The sequence below is a fragment of the Schistocerca cancellata genome, unplaced genomic scaffold (assembly GCF_023864275.1).
Source record: "Schistocerca cancellata isolate TAMUIC-IGC-003103 unplaced genomic scaffold, iqSchCanc2.1 HiC_scaffold_1170, whole genome shotgun sequence".
NCBI classification, from domain to species: Eukaryota; Metazoa; Arthropoda; class Insecta; order Orthoptera; family Acrididae; genus Schistocerca; species Schistocerca cancellata.
The window spans coordinates 23,248-39,617 of NW_026047169.1; the positions used below are offsets into that span (position 1 = coordinate 23,248).

A 16,370-nucleotide genomic window follows, 5' to 3' on the forward strand; every position below is an offset into this window, starting at 1 on the left:
TGGCAGTGTCGTGCTGGAGGGCCCACTGGTAGCGATGTGGGCTTCCTCGCCTCGCCACGCCTCGCCTCGCCTCGCCTCACACCAGGTGTCTGCGTAGTTTGCAGTGCATTCGCACCATTCCTATCCCTGTCCCTGTCCCCGTCCCGACTTGTCCCGACTTTGCTCGACTGCCGCTCGCTGCCGCTCGGGTCGTGGTCCATATGACAGCGCAAGCACGACAAACGTCTGCGGGACGAGACGAGACGAGACGAGACGACTAAGGAATAAATTCGTGGTTACAAATCAAATTTGGAACTCAACACACCTACACATCAATAGGCGGTGACGTATTTCAGAAATCACCTGCCGATTCGTACTATTTTGTCGTTTTCAAAGTCTTCTTGGCAAACTTGGTTAGCACATTCTCCCTCAAACTGAGTTAATTACTGCATTTTCGTTCCATTACAGTAGTTTAAAAGGCTTAAGGAAGCATCTTTGTCACAACAGAAAGGTAGTTTGAAAATTGGGCTGGCGACATAACAAAAAAAAAACAGTAAGGGAGCCAACAGCACCCGGGTTTCCCAGGCGGTCACCCATCCAAGTACTAGCAGGGCCCGATGATGCTTAACTTCGGTGATCGGACGAGAACCGGTGTATTCATCATGGTATGGCCGTTGGCGCTCATCTAATGTAGGAGCACGGCAGAATTCGCGTTCGGCTTTTCTCCCAACACACAAAATGTTAGTTTTCGGCCGCATTTGACGAAAGCGCTTCCTTCCGCAACCGCCAGTTGCTCGAGGACGGCGCGGGGAGGCGCGCCCGGCGTCCCAGCAGAGTGACGGCCGAATTGGCGGGCGCACCGCCGCGTGTGTGAGACGCACTGCTGCTCGTTGCACCCCCTGTCATTCGCTGGGCGCGTGCAGCCTTAGACACTAGCGGAGGACGCATCTTGTCCCTGGTGTTCAGCGGAGGGCCTGTGCGGGGTGTGGCAGTGTCGTGCTGGAGGGCCCACTGGTAGCGATGTGGGCTTCCTCGCCTCGCCTCGCCTCGCCTCGCCTCACACCAGGTGTCTGCGTAAGTTTGCAGTGCATTCGCACCATTCCTATCCCTGTCCCTGTCCCCGTCCCGACTTGTCCCGACTTTGCTCGACTGCCGCTCGCTGCCGCTCGGGTCGTAGTCCATATGACAGCGCAAGCACGACAAACGTCTGCGGGACGAGACGAGACGAGACGACTAAGGAATAAATTCGTGGTTACAAATCAAATTTGGAACTCTACACTCCTACACAACAATAGGCGGTGACGTATTTCAGAAATCACCTGCCGATTCGTACTGTTTTGTCGTTTTCAAAGTCTTCTTGGCAAACTTGGTTAGCACATTCTCCCTCAAACTGAGTTAATTACTGCATTTTCGTACCATTACAGTAGTTTAAAAGGCTTAAGGAAGCATCTTTGTCACAACAGAAAGGTAGTTTGAAAATTGGGCTGGCGACATTACAAAAAAAAAAAAAACAGGAAGGGAGCCAACAGCACCCGGGTTTCCCAGGCGGTCACCCATCCAAGTACTAGCAGGGCCCGATGATGCTTAACTTCGGTGATCGGACGAAAACCGGTGTATTCATCATGGTATGGCCTTTGGCGCTCATCTAATGTAGGAGCACGGCAGAATTCGCGTTCGGCTTTTCTCCCAACACACAAAATGTTAGTTTTCGGCCGCATTTGACGAAAGCGCTTCCTTCCGCAACCGCCAGTTCCTCGAGGACGGCGCGGGGAGGCGCGCCCGGCGTCCCAGCAGAGTGACGGCCGAATTGGCGGGCGCACCGCCGCGTGTGTGAGACGCACTGCTGCTCGTTGCACCCCCTGTCATTCGCTGGGCGCGTGCAGCCTTCGACACTAGCGGAGGACGCATCTTGTCCCTGGTGTTCAGCGGAGGGCCTGTGCGGGGTGTGGCAGTGTCGTGCTGGAGGGCCCACTGGTAGCGATGTGGGCTTCCTCGCGTCGCCTCGCGTCGCCTCGCCTCGCCTCGCCTCTCCTCACACCAGGTGTCTGCGTAGTTTGCAGTGCATTCGCACCATTCCCATCCCTGTCCCTGTCCCCGTCCCGACTTGTCCCGACTTTGCTCGACTGCCGCTCGCTGCCGCTCGGGTCGTGGTCCATATGACAGCGCAAGCACGACAAACGTCTGCGGGACGAGACGAGACGAGACGAGACGAGACGACTAAGGAATAAATTCGTGGTTACAAATCAAATTTGGAACTCTACACTCCTACACAACATTAGGCGGTGACGTATTTCAGAAATCACCTGCCGATTCGTACTGTTTTGTCGTTTTCAAAGTCTTCTTGGCAAACTTGGTTAGCACATTCTCCCTCAAACTGAGTTAATTACTGCATTTTCGTACCATTACAGTAGTTTAAAAGGCTTAAAGAAGCATCTTTGTCACAACAGAAAGGTAGTTTGAAAATTGGGCTGGCGACATAACAAAAAAAAAAAACAGGAAGGGAGCCAGCAGCACCCGGGTTTCCCAGGCGGTCACCCATCCAAGTACTAGCCGGGCCCGATGATGCTTAACTTCGGTGATCGGACGAGAACCGGTGTATTCATCATGGTTTGGCCGTTGGCGCTCATCTAATGTAGGAGCACGGCAGAATTCGCGTTCGGCTTTTCTCCCAACACACAAAATGTTAGTTTTCGGCCGCATTTGACGAAAGCGCTTCCTTCCGCAACCGCCAGTTCCTCGAGGACGGCGCGGGGAGGCGCGCCCGGCGTCCCAGCAGAGTGACGGCCGAATTGGCGGGCGCACCGCCGCGTGTGTGAGACGCACTGCTGCTCGTTGCACCCCCTGTCATTCGCTGGGCGCGTGCAGCCTTCGACACTAGCGGAGGACGCATCTTGTCCCTGGTGTTCAGCGGAGGGCCTGTGCGGGGTGTGGCAGTGTCGTGCTGGAGGGCCCACTGGTAGCGATGTGGGCTTCCTCGCGTCGCCTCGCGTCGCCTCGCCTCGCCTCGCCTCTCCTCACACCAGGTGTCTGCGTAGTTTGCAGTGCATTCGCACCATTCCCATCCCTGTCCCTGTCCCCGTCCCGACTTGTCCCGACTTTGCTCGACTGCCGCTCGCTGCCGCTCGGGTCGTGGTCCATATGACAGCGCAAGCACGACAAACGTCTGCGGGACGAGACGAGACGAGACGAGACGAGACGACTAAGGAATAAATTCGTGGTTACAAATCAAATTTGGAACTCTACACTCCTACACAACATTAGGCGGTGACGTATTTCAGAAATCACCTGCCGATTCGTACTATTTTGTCGTTTTCAAAGTCTTCTTGGCAAACTTGGTTAGCACATTCTCCCTCAAACTGAGTTAATTACTGCATTTTCGTTCCATTACAGTAGTTTAAAAGGCTTAAGGAAGCATCTTTGTCACAACAGAAAGGTAGTTTGAAAATTGGGCTGGCGACATAACAAAAAAAAAACAGTAAGGGAGCCAACAGCACCCGGGTTTCCCAGGCGGTCACCCATCCAAGTACTAGCAGGGCCCGATGATGCTTAACTTCGGTGATCGGACGAGAACCGGTGTATTCATCATGGTATGGCCGTTGGCGCTCATCTAATGTAGGAGCACGGCAGAATTCGCGTTCGGCTTTTCTCCCAACACACAAATTGTTAGTTTTCGGCCGCATTTGACGAAAGCGCTTCCTTCCGCAACCGCCAGTTGCTCGAGGACGGCGCGGGGAGGCGCGCCCGGCGTCCCAGCAGAGTGACGGCCGAATTGGCGGGCGCACCGCCGTGTGTGTGAGACGCACTGCTGCTCGTTGCACCCCCTGTCATTCGCTGGGCGCGTGCAGCCTTAGACACTAGCGGAGGACGCATCTTGTCCCTGGTGTTCAGCGGAGGGCCTGTGCGGGGTGTGGCAGTGTCGTGCTGGAGGGCCCACTGGTAGCGATGTGGGCTTCCTCGCCTCGCCTCGCCTCGCCTCGCCTCACACCAGGTGTCTGCGTAAGTTTGCAGTGCATTCGCACCATTCCTATCCCTGTCCCTGTCCCCGTCCCGACTTGTCCCGACTTTGCTCGACTGCCGCTCGCTGCCGCTCGGGTCGTAGTCCATATGACAGCGCAAGCACGACAAACGTCTGCGGGACGAGACGAGACGAGACGACTAAGGAATAAATTCGTGGTTACAAATCAAATTTGGAACTCTACACTCCTACACAACAATAGGCGGTGACGTATTTCAGAAATCACCTGCCGATTCGTACTGTTTTGTCGTTTTCAAAGTCTTCTTGGCAAACTTGGTTAGCACATTCTCCCTCAAACTGAGTTAATTACTGCATTTTCGTACCATTACAGTAGTTTAAAAGGCTTAAGGAAGCATCTTTGTCACAACAGAAAGGTAGTTTGAAAATTGGGCTGGCGACATTACAAAAAAAAAAAAAACAGGAAGGGAGCCAACAGCACCCGGGTTTCCCAGGCGGTCACCCATCCAAGTACTAGCCGGGCCCGATGATGCTTAACTTCGGTGATCGGACGAGAACCGGTGTATTCATCATGGTATGGCCGTTGGCGCTCATCTAATGTAGGAGCACGGCGGAATTCGCGTTCGGCTTTTCTCCCAACACACAAAATGTTAGTTTTCGGCCGCATTTGACGAAAGCGCTTCCTTCCGCAACCGCCAGTTCCTCGAGGACGGCGCGGGGAGGCGCGCCCGGCGTCCCAGCAGAGTGACGGCCGAATTGGCGGGCGCACCGCCGCGTGTGTGAGACGCACTGCTGCTCGTTGCACCCCCTGTCATTCGCTGGGCGCGTGCAGCCTTCGACACTAGCGGAGGACGCATCTTGTCCCTGGTGTTCAGCGGAGGGCCTGTGCGGGGTGTGGCAGTGTCGTGCTGGAGGGCCCACTGGTAGCGATGTGGGCTTCCTCGCGTCGCCTCGCCTCGCCTCGCCTCGCCTCGCCTCGCCTCTCCTCACACCAGGTGTCTGCGTAGTTTGCAGTGCATTCGCACCATTCCCATCCCTGTCCCTGTCCCCGTCCCGACTTGTCCCGACTTTGCTCGACTGCCGCTCGCTGCCGCTCGGGTCGTGGTCCATATGACAGCGCAAGCACGACAAACGTCTGCGGGACGAGACGAGACGAGACGAGACGACTAAGGAATAAATTCGTGGTTACAAATCAAATTTGGAACTCAACTGTCCTACACAACAATAGGCGGTGACGTATTTCAGAAATCACCTGCCGATTCGTACTGTTTTGTCGTTTTCAAAGTCTTCTTGGCAAACTTGGTTAGCACATTCTCCCTCAAACTGAGTTAATTACTGCATTTTCGTACCATTACAGTAGTTTAAAAGGCTTAAAGAAGCATCTTTGTCACAACAGAAAGGTAGTTTGAAAATTGGGCTGGCGACATAACAAAAAAAAAAAAACAGGAAGGGAGCCAGCAGCACCCGGGTTTCCCAGGCGGTCACGCATCCAAGTACTAGCCGGGCCCGATGATGCTTAACTTCGGTGATCGGACGAGAACCGGTGTATTCATCATGGTATGGCCGTTGGCGCTCATCTAATGTAGGAGCACGGCAGAATTCGCGTTCGGCTTTTCTCCCAACACACAAAATGTTAGTTTTCGGCCGCATTTGACGAAAGCGCTTCCTTCCGCAACCGCCAGTTCCTCGAGGACGGCGCGGGGAGGCACGCCCAGCGTCCCAGCAGAGTGACGGCCGAATTGGCGGGCGCACCGCCGCGTGTGTTAGACGCACTGCTGCTCGTTGCACCCCCTGTCATTCGCTGGGCGCGTGCAGCCTTCGACACTAGCGGAGGACGCATCTTGTCCCTGGTGTTCAGCGGAGGGCCTGTGCGGGGTGTGGCAGTGTCGTGCTGGAGGGCCCACTGGTAGCGATGTGGGCTTCCTCGCCTCGCCACGCCTCGCCTCGCCTCGCCTCACACCAGGTGTCTGCGTAGTTTGCAGTGCATTCGCACCATTCCTATCCCTGTCCCTGTCCCCGTCCCGACTTGACCCGACTTGTCCCGACTTGTCCCGACTTTGCTCGACTTCCGCTCGCTGCCGCTCGGGTCGTGGTCCATATCACAGCGCAAGCACGACAAACGTCTGCGGGACGAGACGAGACGAGACGAGACGAGACGACTAAGGAATAAATTCGTGGTTACAAATCAAATTTGGAACTCTACACTCCTACACAACAATAGGCGGTGACGTATTTCAGAAATCACCTGCCGATTCGTACTGTTTTGTCGTTTTCAAAGTCTTCTTGGCAAACTTGGTTAGCACATTCTCCCTCAAACTGAGTTAATTACTGCATTTTCGTACCATTACAGTAGTTTAAAAGGCTTAAGGAAGCATCTTTGTCACAACAGAAAGGTAGTTTGAAAATTGGGCTGGCGACATAACAAAAAAGAAAACAGGAAGGGAGCCAACAGCACCCGGGTTTCCCAGGCGGTCACCCATCCAAGTACTAGCCGGGCCCGATGATGCTTAACTTCGGTGATCGGACGAGAACAGGTGTATTCATCATGGTATGGCCGTTGGCGCTCATCTAATGTAGGAGCACGGCAGAATTCGCGTTCGGCTTTTCTCACAACACACAAAATGTTAGTTTTCGGCCGCATTTGACGAAAGCGCTTCTTTCCGCAACCGACAGTTCCTCGAGGACGGCGCGGGGAGGCGCGCCCGGCGTCCCAGCAGAGTGACGGCCGAATTGGCGGGCGCACCGCCGCGTGTGTGAGACGCACTGCTGCTCGTTGCACCCCCTGTCATTCGCTGGGCTCGTTCAGCCTTCGACACTAGCGGAGGACGCATCTTGTCCCTGGTGTTAAGCGGAGGGCCTGTGCGGGGTGTGGCAGTGTCGTGCTGGAGGGCCCACTGGTAGCGATGTGGGCTTCCTCGCCTCGCCTCGCCTCGCCTCGCCTCGCCTCGCCTCGCCTCACACCAGGTGTCTGCGTAGTTTGCAGTGCATTCGCACCATTCCTATCCCTGTCCCTGTCCCCGTCCCGACTTGTCCCGACTTTGCTCGACTGCCGCTCGCTGCCGCTCGGGTCGTGGTCCATATGACAGCGCAAGCACGACAAACATCTGCGGGACGAGACGAGACGAGACGAGACGAGACGACTAAGGAATAAATTCGTGGTTACAAATCAAATTTGGAACTCTACACTCCTACACAACAATAGGCGGTGACGTATTTCAGAAATTACCTGCCGATTCGTACTGTTTTGTCGTTTTCAAAGTCTTCTTGGCAAACTTGGTTAGCACATTCTCCTTCAAACTGAGTTAATTATTGCATTTTCGTACCATTAGAGTAGTTTAAAAGGCTTAAGGAAGCATCTTTGTCACAACAGAAAGGTAGTTTGAAAATTGGGTTGGCGACATAACAAAAAAAAAAAACAGGAAGGGAGCCAACAGCACCCGGATTTCCCAGGCGGTCACCCATCCAAGTACTAGCCGGGCCCGATGATGCTTAACTTCGGTGATCGGACGAGAACCGGTGTATTCATCATGGTATGGCCGTTGGCGCTCATCTAATGTAGGAGCACGGCAGAATTCGCGTTCGGCTTTTCTCCCAACACACAAAATGTTAGTTTTCGGCCGCATTTGACGAAAGCGCTTCCTTCCGCAACCGCCAGTTCCTCGAGGACGGAGCGGGGAGGCCCGCCCGGCGTCCCAGCAGAGTGACGGCCGAATTGGCGGGCGCACCGCCGCGTGTGTGAGACGCACTGCTGCTCGTTGCACCCCCTGTCATTCGCTGGGCGCGTGTAGCCTTCGACACTAGCGGAGGACGCATCTTGTCCCTGGAGTTCAGCGGAGGGCCTGTGCGGGGTGTGGCAGTGTCGTGCTGGAGGGCCCACTGGTAGCGATGTGGGCTTCCTCGCCTCGCCTCGCCTCGCCTCGCCGCGCGTCACACCAGGTGTCTGCGTAGTTTGCAGTGCATTCGCACCATTCCTATCCCTGTCCCTGTCCCCGTCCCGACTTGTCCCGACTTTGCTCGACTGCCGCTCGCTGCCGCTCGGGTCGTGGTCCATATGACAGCGCAAGCACGACAAACGTCTGCGGGACGAGACGAGACGAGACGAGACGAGACGACTAAGGAATAAATTCGTGGTTACAAATCAAATTTGGAACTCTACATTCCTACACAACAATAGGCGGTGACGTATTTCAGAAATCACCTGCCAATTCGTACTGTTTTGTCGTTTTCAAAGTCTTCTTGGCAAACTTGGTTAGCTCATTCTCCCTCAAACTGAGTTAATTACTGCATTTTCGTACCATTACAGTAGTTTAAAAGGCTTAAGTAAGCATCTTTGTCACAACAGAAACGTAGTTTGAAAATTGGGCTGGCAACATAACAAAAAAAAAAACGGGAAGGGAGCCAACAGCACACGGGTTGACCCAGGCGGTCACCCATCCAAGTACTAGCCGGGCCCGATGATGCTTAACTTCGGTGATCGGACGAGAACCGGTGTATTCATCATGGTATGGCCGTTGGCGCTCATCTAATGTAGGAGCACGGCAGAATTCGCGTTCGGCTTTTCTCACAACACACAAAATGTTAGTTTTCGGCCGCATTTGACGAAAGCGCTTCCTTCCGCAACCGCCAGTTCCTCGAGGACGGCGCGGGGAGGCGCGCCCGGCGTCCCAGCAGAATGACGGCCGAATTGGCGGGCGCACCGCCGCGTGTGTGAGACGCACTGCTGCTCGTTGCACCCCCTGTCATTCGCTGGGCGCGTGTAGCCTTCGACACTAGCGGAGGACGCATCTTGTCCCTGGTGTTCAGCGGAGGGCCTGTGCGGGGTGTGGCAGTGTCGTGCTGGAGGGCCCACTGGTAGCGATGTGGGCTTCCTCGCCTCGCCTCGCTTCGCCGCGCCTCACACCAGGTGTCTGCGTAGTTTGCAGTGCATTCGCACCATTCCTATCCCTGTCCCTGTCCCCGTCCCGACTTGTCCCGACTTTGCTCGACTGCCGCTCGCTGCCGCTCGGGTCGTGGTCCATATGACAGCGCAAGCACGACAAACGTCTGCGGGACGAGACGAGACGAGACGAGACGAGACGACTAAGGAATAAATTCGTGGTTACAAATCAAATTTGGAACTCTACATTCCTACACAACAATAGGCGGTGACGTATTTCAGAAATCACCTGCCAATTCGTACTGTTTTGTCGTTTTCAAAGTCTTCTTGGCAAACTTGGTTAGCTCATTCTCCCTCAAACTGAGTTAATTACTGCATTTTCGTACCATTACAGTAGTTTAAAAGGCTTAAGTAAGCATCTTTGTCACAACAGAAACGTAGTTTGAAAATTGGGCTGGCAACATAACAAAAAAAAAAACGGGAAGGGAGCCAACAGCACACGGGTTGACCCAGGCGGTCACCCATCCAAGTACTAGCCGGGCCCGATGATGCTTAACTTCGGTGATCGGACGAGAACCGGTGTATTCATCATGGTATGGCCGTTGGCGCTCATCTAATGTAGGAGCACGGCAGAATTCGCGTTCGGCTTTTCTCACAACACACAAAATGTTAGTTTTCGGCCGCATTTGACGAAAGCGCTTCCTTCCGCAACCGCCAGTTCCTCGAGGACGGCGCGGGGAGGCGCGCCCGGCGTCCCAGCAGAATGACGGCCGAATTGGCGGGCGCACCGCCGCGTGTGTGAGACGCACTGCTGCTCGTTGCACCCCCTGTCATTCGCTGGGCGCGTGTAGCCTTCGACACTAGCGGAGGACGCATCTTGTCCCTGGTGTTCAGCGGAGGGCCTGTGCGGGGTGTGGCAGTGTCGTGCTGGAGGGCCCACTGGTAGCGATGTGGGCTTCCTCGCCTCGCCTCGCTTCGCCGCGCCTCACGCCAGGTGTCTGCGTAGTTTGCAGTGCATTCGCACCATTCCTATCCCTGTCCCTGTCCCCGTCCCGACTTGTCCCGACTTTGCTCGACTGCCGCTCGCTGCCGCTCGGGTCGTGGTCCATATGACAGCGCAAGCACGACAAACGTCTGCGGGACGAGACGAGACGAGACGAGACGAGACGACTAAGGAATAAATTCGTGGTTACAAATCAAATTTGGAACTCTACATTCCTACACAACAATAGGCGGTGACGTATTTCAGAAATCACCTGCCAATTCGTACTGTTTTGTCGTTTTCAAAGTCTTCTTGGCAAACTTGGTTAGCTCATTCTCCCTCAAACTGAGTTAATTACTGCATTTTCGTACCATTACAGTAGTTTAAAAGGCTTAAGTAAGCATCTTTGTCACAACAGAAACGTAGTTTGAAAATTGGGCTGGCAACATAACAAAAAAAAAAACGGGAAGGGAGCCAACAGCACACGGGTTGACCCAGGCGGTCACCCATCCAAGTACTAGCCGGGCCCGATGATGCTTAACTTCGGTGATCGGACGAGAACCGGTGTATTCATCATGGTATGGCCGTTGGCGCTCATCTAATGTAGGAGCACGGCAGAATTCGCGTTCGGCTTTTCTCACAACACACAAAATGTTAGTTTTCGGCCGCATTTGACGAAAGCGCTTCCTTCCGCAACCGCCAGTTCCTCGAGGACGGCGCGGGGAGGCGCGCCCGGCGTCCCAGCAGAATGACGGCCGAATTGGCGGGCGCACCGCCGCGTGTGTGAGACGCACTGCTGCTCGTTGCACCCCCTGTCATTCGCTGGGCGCGTGTAGCCTTCGACACTAGCGGAGGACGCATCTTGTCCCTGGTGTTCAGCGGAGGGCCTGTGCGGGGTGTGGCAGTGTCGTGCTGGAGGGCCCACTGGTAGCGATGTGGGCTTCCTCGCCTCGCCTCGCTTCGCCGCGCCTCACACCAGGTGTCTGCGTAGTTTGCAGTGCATTCGCACCATTCCTATCCCTGTCCCTGTCCCCGTCCCGACTTGTCCCGACTTTGCTCGACTGCCGCTCGCTGCCGCTCGGGTCGTGGTCCATATGACAGCGCAAGCACGACAAACGTCTGCGGGACGAGACGAGACGAGACGAGACGAGACGACTAAGGAATAAATTCGTGGTTACAAATCAAATTTGGAACTCTACATTCCTACACAACAATAGGCGGTGACGTATTTCAGAAATCACCTGCCAATTCGTACTGTTTTGTCGTTTTCAAAGTCTTCTTGGCAAACTTGGTTAGCTCATTCTCCCTCAAACTGAGTTAATTACTGCATTTTCGTACCATTACAGTAGTTTAAAAGGCTTAAGTAAGCATCTTTGTCACAACAGAAACGTAGTTTGAAAATTGGGCTGGCAACATAACAAAAAAAAAAACGGGAAGGGAGCCAACAGCACACGGGTTGACCCAGGCGGTCACCCATCCAAGTACTAGCCGGGCCCGATGATGCTTAACTTCGGTGATCGGACGAGAACCGGTGTATTCATCATGGTATGGCCGTTGGCGCTCATCTAATGTAGGAGCACGGCAGAATTCGCGTTCGGCTTTTCTCACAACACACAAAATGTTAGTTTTCGGCCGCATTTGACGAAAGCGCTTCCTTCCGCAACCGCCAGTTCCTCGAGGACGGCGCGGGGAGGCGCGCCCGGCGTCCCAGCAGAATGACGGCCGAATTGGCGGGCGCACCGCCGCGTGTGTGAGACGCACTGCTGCTCGTTGCACCCCCTGTCATTCGCTGGGCGCGTGTAGCCTTCGACACTAGCGGAGGACGCATCTTGTCCCTGGTGTTCAGCGGAGGGCCTGTGCGGGGTGTGGCAGTGTCGTGCTGGAGGGCCCACTGGTAGCGATGTGGGCTTCCTCGCCTCGCCTCGCTTCGCCGCGCCTCACACCAGGTGTCTGCGTAGTTTGCAGTGCATTCGCACCATTCCTATCCCTGTCCCTGTCCCCGTCCCGACTTGTCCCGACTTTGCTCGACTGCCGCTCGCTGCCGCTCGGGTCGTGGTCCATATGACAGCGCAAGCACGACAAACGTCTGCGGGACGAGACGAGACGAGACGAGACGAGACGACTAAGGAATAAATTCGTGGTTACAAATCAAATTTGGAACTCTACATTCCTACACAACAATAGGCGGTGACGTATTTCAGAAATCACCTGCCAATTCGTACTGTTTTGTCGTTTTCAAAGTCTTCTTGGCAAACTTGGTTAGCTCATTCTCCCTCAAACTGAGTTAATTACTGCATTTTCGTACCATTACAGTAGTTTAAAAGGCTTAAGTAAGCATCTTTGTCACAACAGAAACGTAGTTTGAAAATTGGGCTGGCAACATAACAAAAAAAAAAACGGGAAGGGAGCCAACAGCACACGGGTTGACCCAGGCGGTCACCCATCCAAGTACTAGCCGGGCCCGATGATGCTTAACTTCGGTGATCGGACGAGAACCGGTGTATTCATCATGGTATGGCCGTTGGCGCTCATCTAATGTAGGAGCACGGCAGAATTCGCGTTCGGCTTTTCTCACAACACACAAAATGTTAGTTTTCGGCCGCATTTGACGAAAGCGCTTCCTTCCGCAACCGCCAGTTCCTCGAGGACGGCGCGGGGAGGCGCGCCCGGCGTCCCAGCAGAATGACGGCCGAATTGGCGGGCGCACCGCCGCGTGTGTGAGACGCACTGCTGCTCGTTGCACCCCCTGTCATTCGCTGGGCGCGTGTAGCCTTCGACACTAGCGGAGGACGCATCTTGTCCCTGGTGTTCAGCGGAGGGCCTGTGCGGGGTGTGGCAGTGTCGTGCTGGAGGGCCCACTGGTAGCGATGTGGGCTTCCTCGCCTCGCCTCGCTTCGCCGCGCCTCACGCCAGGTGTCTGCGTAGTTTGCAGTGCATTCGCACCATTCCTATCCCTGTCCCTGTCCCCGTCCCGACTTGTCCCGACTTTGCTCGACTGCCGCTCGCTGCCGCTCGGGTCGTGGTCCATATGACAGCGCAAGCACGACAAACGTCTGCGGGACGAGACGAGACGAGACGAGACGAGACGACTAAGGAATAAATTCGTGGTTACAAATCAAATTTGGAACTCTACATTCCTACACAACAATAGGCGGTGACGTATTTCAGAAATCACCTGCCAATTCGTACTGTTTTGTCGTTTTCAAAGTCTTCTTGGCAAACTTGGTTAGCTCATTCTCCCTCAAACTGAGTTAATTACTGCATTTTCGTACCATTACAGTAGTTTAAAAGGCTTAAGTAAGCATCTTTGTCACAACAGAAACGTAGTTTGAAAATTGGGCTGGCAACATAACAAAAAAAAAAACGGGAAGGGAGCCAACAGCACACGGGTTGACCCAGGCGGTCACCCATCCAAGTACTAGCCGGGCCCGATGATGCTTAACTTCGGTGATCGGACGAGAACCGGTGTATTCATCATGGTATGGCCGTTGGCGCTCATCTAATGTAGGAGCACGGCAGAATTCGCGTTCGGCTTTTCTCACAACACACAAAATGTTAGTTTTCGGCCGCATTTGACGAAAGCGCTTCCTTCCGCAACCGCCAGTTCCTCGAGGACGGCGCGGGGAGGCGCGCCCGGCGTCCCAGCAGAATGACGGCCGAATTGGCGGGCGCACCGCCGCGTGTGTGAGACGCACTGCTGCTCGTTGCACCCCCTGTCATTCGCTGGGCGCGTGTAGCCTTCGACACTAGCGGAGGACGCATCTTGTCCCTGGTGTTCAGCGGAGGGCCTGTGCGGGGTGTGGCAGTGTCGTGCTGGAGGGCCCACTGGTAGCGATGTGGGCTTCCTCGCCTCGCCTCGCTTCGCCGCGCCTCACGCCAGGTGTCTGCGTAGTTTGCAGTGCATTCGCACCATTCCTATCCCTGTCCCTGTCCCCGTCCCGACTTGTCCCGACTTTGCTCGACTGCCGCTCGCTGCCGCTCGGGTCGTGGTCCATATGACAGCGCAAGCACGACAAACGTCTGCGGGACGAGACGAGACGAGACGAGACGAGACGACTAAGGAATAAATTCGTGGTTACAAATCAAATTTGGAACTCTACATTCCTACACAACAATAGGCGGTGACGTATTTCAGAAATCACCTGCCAATTCGTACTGTTTTGTCGTTTTCAAAGTCTTCTTGGCAAACTTGGTTAGCTCATTCTCCCTCAAACTGAGTTAATTACTGCATTTTCGTACCATTACAGTAGTTTAAAAGGCTTAAGTAAGCATCTTTGTCACAACAGAAACGTAGTTTGAAAATTGGGCTGGCAACATAACAAAAAAAAAAACGGGAAGGGAGCCAACAGCACACGGGTTGACCCAGGCGGTCACCCATCCAAGTACTAGCCGGGCCCGATGATGCTTAACTTCGGTGATCGGACGAGAACCGGTGTATTCATCATGGTATGGCCGTTGGCGCTCATCTAATGTAGGAGCACGGCAGAATTCGCGTTCGGCTTTTCTCACAACACACAAAATGTTAGTTTTCGGCCGCATTTGACGAAAGCGCTTCCTTCCGCAACCGCCAGTTCCTCGAGGACGGCGCGGGGAGGCGCGCCCGGCGTCCCAGCAGAATGACGGCCGAATTGGCGGGCGCACCGCCGCGTGTGTGAGACGCACTGCTGCTCGTTGCACCCCCTGTCATTCGCTGGGCGCGTGTAGCCTTCGACACTAGCGGAGGACGCATCTTGTCCCTGGTGTTCAGCGGAGGGCCTGTGCGGGGTGTGGCAGTGTCGTGCTGGAGGGCCCACTGGTAGCGATGTGGGCTTCCTCGCCTCGCCTCGCTTCGCCGCGCCTCACACCAGGTGTCTGCGTAGTTTGCAGTGCATTCGCACCATTCCTATCCCTGTCCCTGTCCCCGTCCCGACTTGTCCCGACTTTGCTCGACTGCCGCTCGCTGCCGCTCGGGTCGTGGTCCATATGACAGCGCAAGCACGACAAACGTCTGCGGGACGAGACGAGACGAGACGAGACGAGACGACTAAGGAATAAATTCGTGGTTACAAATCAAATTTGGAACTCTACATTCCTACACAACAATAGGCGGTGACGTATTTCAGAAATCACCTGCCAATTCGTACTGTTTTGTCGTTTTCAAAGTCTTCTTGGCAAACTTGGTTAGCTCATTCTCCCTCAAACTGAGTTAATTACTGCATTTTCGTACCATTACAGTAGTTTAAAAGGCTTAAGGAAGCATCTTTGTCACAACAGAAATGTAGTTTGGAAATTGGGCTGGCGACATTACAAAAAAAAAAAAAAACCAGGAAGGGAGCCAACAGCACCTGGGTTTCCCAGGCGGTCACCCATCCAAGTACTAGCCGGGCCCGATGATGCTTAACTTCGGTGATCGGACGAGAACCGGTGTATTCATCATGGTATGGCCGTTGGCGCTCATCTAATGTAGGAGCACGGCAGAATTCGCGTTCGGCTTTTCTCCCAACACACAAAATGTTAGTTTTCGGCCGCATTTGACGAAAGCGCTTCCTTCCGCAACCGCCAGTTCCTCGAGGACGGCGCGGGGGGGCGCGCCCGGCGTCCCAGCAGAGTGACGGCCGAATTGGCGGGCGCACCGCCGCGTGTGTGAGACGCACTGCTGCTCGTTGCACCCCCTGTCATTCGCTGGGCGCGTGTAGCCTTCGACACTAGCGGAGGACGCATCTTGTCCCTGGTGTTCAGCGGAGGGCCTGTGCGGGGTGTGGCAGTGTCGTGCTGGAGGGCCCACTGGTAGCGATGTGGGCTTCCTCGCCTCGCCTCGCCTCGCCTCGCCTCGCCTCTTCTCACACCAGGTGTCTGCGTAGTTTGCAGTGCATTCGCACCATTCCTATCCCTGTCCCTGTCCCCGTCCCGACTTGTCCCGACTTTGCTCGACTGCCGCTCGCTGCCGCTCGGGTCGTGGTCCATATGACAGCGCAAGCACGACAAACGTCTGCGGGACGAGACGAGACGAGACGAGACGAGACGACTAAGGAATAAATTCGTGGTTACAAATCAAATTTGGAACTCTACATTCCTACACAACAATAGGCGGTGACGTATTTCAGAAATCACCTGCCAATTCGTACTGTTTTGTCGTTTTCAAAGTCTTCTTGGCAAACTTGGTTAGCTCATTCTCCCTCAAACTGAGTTAATTACTGCATTTTCGTACCATTACAGTAGTTTAAAAGGCTTAAGTAAGCATCTTTGTCACAACAGAAACGTAGTTTGAAAATTGGGCTGGCAACATAACAAAAAAAAAAACGGGAAGGGAGCCAACAGCACACGGGTTGACCCAGGCGGTCACCCATCGAAGTACTAGCCGGGCCCGATGATGCTTAACTTCGGTGATCGGACGAGAACCGGTGTATTCATCATGGTATGGCCGTTGGCGCTCATCTAATGTAGGAGCACGGCAGAATTCGCGTTCGGCTTTTCTCACAACACACAAAATGTTAGTTTTCGGCCGCATTTGACGAAAGCGCTTCCTTCCGCAACCGCCAGTTCCTCGAGGACGGCGCGGGGAGGCGCGCCCGGCGTCCCAG

The 16,370-nt window shown here is 54.6% G+C and overlaps 17 non-coding genes across 17 annotated transcripts; all 17 read right to left on the bottom strand.

Moving 5' to 3' along the window:
• Window positions 1-539: 539 nt before the first annotated feature.
• On the bottom strand, window positions 540-658 carry LOC126161052 (5S ribosomal RNA). The gene has a single exon (XR_007534725.1). It is a non-coding gene; the product is annotated as a 5S ribosomal RNA (ribosomal RNA).
• Window positions 659-1,499: 841 nt separating this feature from the next.
• On the bottom strand, window positions 1,500-1,618 carry LOC126161162 (5S ribosomal RNA). Its single transcript, XR_007534828.1, has one exon. It is a non-coding gene; the product is annotated as a 5S ribosomal RNA (ribosomal RNA).
• Window positions 1,619-2,481: 863 nt separating this feature from the next.
• LOC126161112 (5S ribosomal RNA) lies at window positions 2,482-2,600 on the bottom strand. The gene has a single exon (XR_007534782.1). It is a non-coding gene; the product is annotated as a 5S ribosomal RNA (ribosomal RNA).
• An 861-nt stretch (window positions 2,601-3,461) lies between these two features.
• Window positions 3,462-3,580, bottom strand: LOC126161053 (5S ribosomal RNA). Its single transcript, XR_007534726.1, has one exon. It is a non-coding gene; the product is annotated as a 5S ribosomal RNA (ribosomal RNA).
• An 841-nt stretch (window positions 3,581-4,421) lies between these two features.
• Window positions 4,422-4,540, bottom strand: LOC126161199 (5S ribosomal RNA). The gene has a single exon (XR_007534859.1). It is a non-coding gene; the product is annotated as a 5S ribosomal RNA (ribosomal RNA).
• An 864-nt stretch (window positions 4,541-5,404) lies between these two features.
• LOC126161150 (5S ribosomal RNA) lies at window positions 5,405-5,523 on the bottom strand. The gene has a single exon (XR_007534817.1). It is a non-coding gene; the product is annotated as a 5S ribosomal RNA (ribosomal RNA).
• Window positions 5,524-6,395: 872 nt separating this feature from the next.
• Window positions 6,396-6,514, bottom strand: LOC126161020 (5S ribosomal RNA). The gene has a single exon (XR_007534696.1). It is a non-coding gene; the product is annotated as a 5S ribosomal RNA (ribosomal RNA).
• Window positions 6,515-7,377: 863 nt separating this feature from the next.
• On the bottom strand, window positions 7,378-7,496 carry LOC126161077 (5S ribosomal RNA). The gene has a single exon (XR_007534749.1). It is a non-coding gene; the product is annotated as a 5S ribosomal RNA (ribosomal RNA).
• Window positions 7,497-8,348: 852 nt separating this feature from the next.
• LOC126161165 (5S ribosomal RNA) lies at window positions 8,349-8,468 on the bottom strand. Its single transcript, XR_007534831.1, has one exon. It is a non-coding gene; the product is annotated as a 5S ribosomal RNA (ribosomal RNA).
• An 847-nt stretch (window positions 8,469-9,315) lies between these two features.
• LOC126161166 (5S ribosomal RNA) lies at window positions 9,316-9,435 on the bottom strand. The gene has a single exon (XR_007534832.1). It is a non-coding gene; the product is annotated as a 5S ribosomal RNA (ribosomal RNA).
• Window positions 9,436-10,282: 847 nt separating this feature from the next.
• Window positions 10,283-10,402, bottom strand: LOC126161167 (5S ribosomal RNA). Its single transcript, XR_007534833.1, has one exon. It is a non-coding gene; the product is annotated as a 5S ribosomal RNA (ribosomal RNA).
• Window positions 10,403-11,249: 847 nt separating this feature from the next.
• LOC126161168 (5S ribosomal RNA) lies at window positions 11,250-11,369 on the bottom strand. The gene has a single exon (XR_007534834.1). It is a non-coding gene; the product is annotated as a 5S ribosomal RNA (ribosomal RNA).
• Window positions 11,370-12,216: 847 nt separating this feature from the next.
• On the bottom strand, window positions 12,217-12,336 carry LOC126161169 (5S ribosomal RNA). Its single transcript, XR_007534835.1, has one exon. It is a non-coding gene; the product is annotated as a 5S ribosomal RNA (ribosomal RNA).
• Window positions 12,337-13,183: 847 nt separating this feature from the next.
• On the bottom strand, window positions 13,184-13,303 carry LOC126161170 (5S ribosomal RNA). The gene has a single exon (XR_007534836.1). It is a non-coding gene; the product is annotated as a 5S ribosomal RNA (ribosomal RNA).
• An 847-nt stretch (window positions 13,304-14,150) lies between these two features.
• Window positions 14,151-14,270, bottom strand: LOC126161171 (5S ribosomal RNA). The gene has a single exon (XR_007534837.1). It is a non-coding gene; the product is annotated as a 5S ribosomal RNA (ribosomal RNA).
• An 852-nt stretch (window positions 14,271-15,122) lies between these two features.
• Window positions 15,123-15,241, bottom strand: LOC126160964 (5S ribosomal RNA). Its single transcript, XR_007534644.1, has one exon. It is a non-coding gene; the product is annotated as a 5S ribosomal RNA (ribosomal RNA).
• Window positions 15,242-16,098: 857 nt separating this feature from the next.
• On the bottom strand, window positions 16,099-16,218 carry LOC126161188 (5S ribosomal RNA). The gene has a single exon (XR_007534852.1). It is a non-coding gene; the product is annotated as a 5S ribosomal RNA (ribosomal RNA).
• Window positions 16,219-16,370: the final 152 nt, after the last annotated feature.